Source organism: Physcomitrium patens, chromosome 7 (assembly GCF_059467195.1).
Source record: "Physcomitrium patens ecotype Gransden chromosome 7, ASM5946719v1, whole genome shotgun sequence".
NCBI lineage: Eukaryota > Viridiplantae > Streptophyta > Bryopsida > Funariales > Funariaceae > Physcomitrium > Physcomitrium patens.
In genome coordinates this window covers 8461786-8467053 of record NC_143416.1, presented here as the reverse complement: position 1 = coordinate 8467053, position 5268 = coordinate 8461786, and the positions used below count along the sequence as shown (strand labels likewise).

General features: G+C 35.5%; 1 long non-coding RNA gene across 1 annotated transcript; it reads left to right on the top strand.

Moving 5' to 3' along the window:
• The first annotated feature begins 2724 nt into the window (after positions 1–2724).
• LOC149988545 (uncharacterized) lies at positions 2725–5014 on the top strand. The gene is made up of 2 exons (XR_016504166.1): positions 2725–3651; positions 4071–5014. It is a non-coding gene; the product is annotated as an uncharacterized LOC149988545 (long non-coding RNA).
• Positions 5015–5268: the final 254 nt, after the last annotated feature.

Here is a 5268-nt window from a genome sequence, read left to right as displayed (position 1 = left end):
TTCTTTATTGGCATGAATATGATATTAATGAATGCTCATGGGAGCAAACAAAGAATCTCACAAATGCAACAAAGAGAGTTGATGCTTTTCATCAATAACATCCTTCAAAATCAAGATTAAAAAAAATAAGATCTATAAAAAATGATGACTATTCTTTATGGAACTTATCTCTAGAAAGGAGGTAATATCATGAACATACATATTTTTTACAATAATTACCTATATGATTAAGTAGAAGTAAGTAAATATAAATTAATTTTATAATATCTTCTAAAGAAGTTTTTTAGAAGCTTAATAATTGCAATTTTTATTTTACACGTGTTTATAATTGATTGATACATTAGAAATTTGGTCAATAAATTAACCATGTATCACACATATTGGTAGCTTATGGAACAAGCTAATTATATGGCACACGTATAAAAAAAAACTTGCCTTACAAGTTAAAATACATGTCTTATGAAGTCAACATGTGTTGGAGGTCCTATAGAACATTCTTAATTTTTTAAATAGTATTATTGTTATTATATTTTTTATCATTTGTATATTTAAAATTATTATTTTTTAAAATAAAAGATTAAATCTATTTTTAAAAAATATAAAATTAAAAAAAAATTACAGATTTAGATTGTGCAAAATTTTATATTTAAACTAAAGACAAATTTTAGATTAAACACCAAATTTATTTGGTATGATTATATGGTATTGGAACAAATATTAATAAAAATAAAGTTCCCATAGAAATTCGACTTATGCAAAAAAATACATTTTTGACATTCTAATTTTTTTTTTTTTAAATGAAAAGAACTCTTAAATATAAGGAATTTGGTTCTAATGTTGAAGCATTATGAGGTGAATCTTAGATATATGTATTTAGAATTATTTAGATTTTCATATAAAAGAATATAAATATGTAGATACAAAAATAAATCCTCCAAGTTTTTAGAGTACTCAAGTAGATTGTAAAAAACTATATATTGCATTAAGTAGTTTTTTTTTCTTTTATTATTCCTCAATAAAATAAAATTTAATCAAAAAATTCTTTTATATAATCAATATATTTTTATTTTTAGTATTTTGATAAATTTTTATTAATAAGAAATACTATTGATAAAAATTATTGAATTCATTTAAAAAAATAAAATAAAATAAGGAATTTTAAGACATAGCTAAAATGCTCAAAGTAACATATTTTAAGTATTTAAAATAAAAATTAACAACTTATTTGTCATTAAATACAATCTTACTGATTTAACTTTAAAATCAAATGAATAAATCATACATAAGTTTTTTTATAAAAACATAAAAAAAAAATACTATAAAGTTGTGATTTATGATGTATGCAAAATATACATATATATATATACACTTAAAAATAATTTTAAAATTCTAAATAACCTATATACATAAAATCAAACTTTTTTAAAGGTTTGTTTAAAAAAAATAAGTTATATTTTATTCTTAAAAATGACTAAGTTATATTTGTATGGTTATAATACTGAATTTGTTTATATCCAATTGGGAAGATAGCATGGCCATAGTTTAAGAAAACTGAAAAAATAAATTTAAGGAAATGCATGTAATCAAAAAATTGTCACTACAAGTAAATACTTCATTTTTTTTGGATCATATTATATTTTAATTGGCACTGTAAATAATATGTGTATAATTATTCTAATGGTTCTTGCATTAATTGTCTTGGCAATGGATTTTCTCAGTTGATTAGATTCAATGCTATTAATGCTTAATATATTCTATTATTTTATCTTTGACCATTTTATTTTAAATTTTACACATCTTTTAAAAATAATGTGTGTATGTGTTTATCTATCTAATCAGATTTGTTGTTGTGGCACATCGATGTTTCTTAAAAAAAAGTAAGTACGTTTTTAATATTCCATAGAATTTTTAGTGTAAGAACTTTATTGCTCGTTATGTCGTATCATAGATGTAATACAGTTCAACTTGTACCATTCTCTTTCGTAATGCTTTGTGCAATTTATCCAAGTGTCGGATTACCTCTATGATGTGCCAGTTTCTAAATATCTTATTACCGATATCTTTTTGCAATTTTCTCCATCAGAATAAAATAATAACAATCACAATGATAACATGAAAAAATTAAGTCTCTTCTTTCTCAATGTACCCTGAGATAGGTTGCATCCGGAATGGTAAATGTTTAATGCACTGATTGTAAAAATAAACATCACAATCTAGATATCAACGACAGACTTTAGGTTAACTTAATTTCTAATAAAATCCGATTGTAGTTTTAATCAAATGAGTTACACGCTTATTTGCTAGCTTGCTTTGTTTGTTTGTTTGTTATTTTTTTTGCTTTTATGTTTGCAATTGGAATTCAACAAGCGCACAAACACACACTCGCTCGTCCTGTGTGTGAGTGGGTCTGTCTGCTACTCACTGCGACGATGAAACGAGAGCAACAGCTCCTCAACACATGCATCACAAAGCAGCAGTCTTGGAATAACTGGATGCTCTCTCGCTGTGGAGCGAGCCTTCAGTGTCACCCATGCACGCTCATGTGCCCCACGACCTGCGAGGCTATCGATATCACGTAACAGGAGCCTTAACACTGGGCTCGCGTTGAGCCTGTGATCGTGCACACCCATACACTTGCAGTCGAAGCTTCCTTCTGTGCAAGTGTACGTTGCGAGTTTAGGATTATCGCGTGACGTCCCATGTTTGCACATCGCCAGTTTTAGGGTGATAGCATTTCCTGCTGGCGCTACTATGTGTGCACCTACTCCGAGCACGATTGGAGTGCAGTCCCGATTGTGAGCAACTGCGTTCAACGCTGCTTTTATTGCCTCATTGTGGATTTCAAAACTGCGCGACATGGGGAACGCGGAGCTGGCGCTACTGTACCGGTGGGCTGGATGTCGATCTCGCAGCATTGCTCGATCGCCATGCAATAAGTAGCGAATGTGCTGCGCTCATGGCAGTACTTGTGATCTGGTCGCGCTCCGCTCCGCTCCGCTCCGTTCTCTGTCTGCTTTCTTCATCTCCCACCTTTTTCTTTGCGAAGCAAGCCATTGACCGTTGTCCATGTTTGCTTTCTCTGCGCGTGCTGATGCTCAGAACGTCCAGAGGTCTATACAGCACGTGATCGGCTTTAGTAAGGACTGGTCATTCTGTTTAGAAACGTCAAGTGTATGTATCTCATTCACAGCCTGGATCGAGTTCAAAACGCACAACAATGTTGATTTTGTAGGGCGATCGGGTTGTGTCGAGAATTAGGATGGCTTCCAAATCATGGGTTTCAAGCCCGCTGAAGTGTGCATTGATCGAGCAGTTGCGGATTTGGATTCTAAGTGACAAGCCCAGCTATTGAGAGATTGTGATGATGATGGACCTTTGTAGATTTAGTGATGATGCCACTGCGGAGGGAAGAACGGCAAAGGTCCGTCGTCCACTTACATCTTGGAGTACTGCATCTTCAGATCTGTTGCACGTTCACTGCCTGTTTTACCAGCCTCCATGAACCATTTGAATTTGGGCTTCTCTAACGGAGGGAATCATGAAGAATGCTGGTTTGATAACAGCGCTAAACCTGCGTACAAAGATGAAGATGCTTTTCTCCGAGAAGTGCATGGGCGACGGTCCACATCTAGCGCACTCTTCCATTGCACGGTGAATGTCTACAAGTCTGTTCATGAAACCTGCAGCTCAATTTGGCATTACGTCCACGGAATATCTATGCCCCCGTTAGCAAAAGAAAATTTGTGCCCAGATCTAAAAGGATGTCCGCAGTATCCGCAGTGATCCGTAGTGCGGTGTCCTGGAAGTCGAGCTCCCTTCATTTTTCCCACATCTTTCACTTATCCCCAGCTTTTAGCGAGATACATGCTTGCACATGATACAATTAATCTCAGGATCACTAGACCAAACTCTTGCTTCCCTCTTTGATTGTTCAATAATCGCTCCCATCAGTACGAAAAGTAGTGCCATTCTGCTCCATGGTGGTGACTTCTCAAGAATGCAGCACATTGTTCCACTCATAGTTCCTTGCAATTCAATCTGAAAAGTGTGTGTTTGTGCGAGTGTGTCAGAAATTAACGTGCGATTGAGGGAAGTAACGTGATACTACCCAACATCCACGCTACGTGAAGGTCGCTGCGAACTTGACAAAACTCCTGGGAGACGTTAACACGGGCAGCTTGGCCGTCGGAGAGAATGGTCGGGCTCCCAGTGGAGGATGCCAAGCCAAGATTACTCTCCATTTTAAAGTCTTGCAGAGGGAGCTGCTGTAACAGTTATAGCCTGACCTAAAATAATCCTTAGTGGCCTCGTGCATAGACCTTTGTTCAGATATTGATCTACAATTTACTTCGGATTTTCCATTTTTTTTTTTTTGCGCAATCCATTTATTATGAACTTATCCACGATCATTCTCTGCATGTAGCGTAGGATTGCTGGACAACATTTGCCGTGACGTCGTTTGTTTCCAGTGGCATTGTGAAACAGAACTTCGTGCATGGAGCGGGCATACTGTCTAGGAATCAGCAAGTGGTATAAGAAATAGTGAAGAAACTCGTAATGAGGGTTACGAGGATTTCTACTCTACCTTTGGCCACTCTTGACCGATCTGAGGATTCGAAAAGTCAGAACATCATGATAGATTAAAAAAGCGCAGTCGTATTGTGATTGGTCAATAGAGGAAATGCATTGTATCCTACCAAGGACCAAGGAAAAGAAAGAAATGACTGTAATGTGGTGGCAGTGCTGTCATTAGATTCCTAATTACATTCCCCATGCTCGCCACAGAAACATTACCCGAAGTGCGCATCAACGATTAATAAGAAGCTTCTTATCAAGCAGACTAGGTTCGTTATATCTTCACTTATCAACAGGTTGCTTACAGTGTGTTTCGGATATAGCCACACTCTACGCTTCACGTAGAAACTGGGTTCGACACGGATGATGCTACTGTGCCGACCGAGTCACTCTGTTATACTTGAGCAGGTTTTAGGGCCATGAAACCCTAAACCCTAAACCCCGCCTTTGACTGCCTGCATCCATCACCGCTCCTTTCATTCTCATTTATAATGCAGCGAATTGCAGATATATCTTCTTGTGTAATTAATTATATTAGGCTTATGGGTTTACTATCATTTACTCCAGGAAACCTCAAAGGCATGCATGCTAGCATGAGATATTATGCAGTGTATAGTTCTCCATTACCTTGTTTCTTTTATGGTTGGATGAAATTAATTCTTGTTCTTACTTTCATTCTCCATCACCTCATTT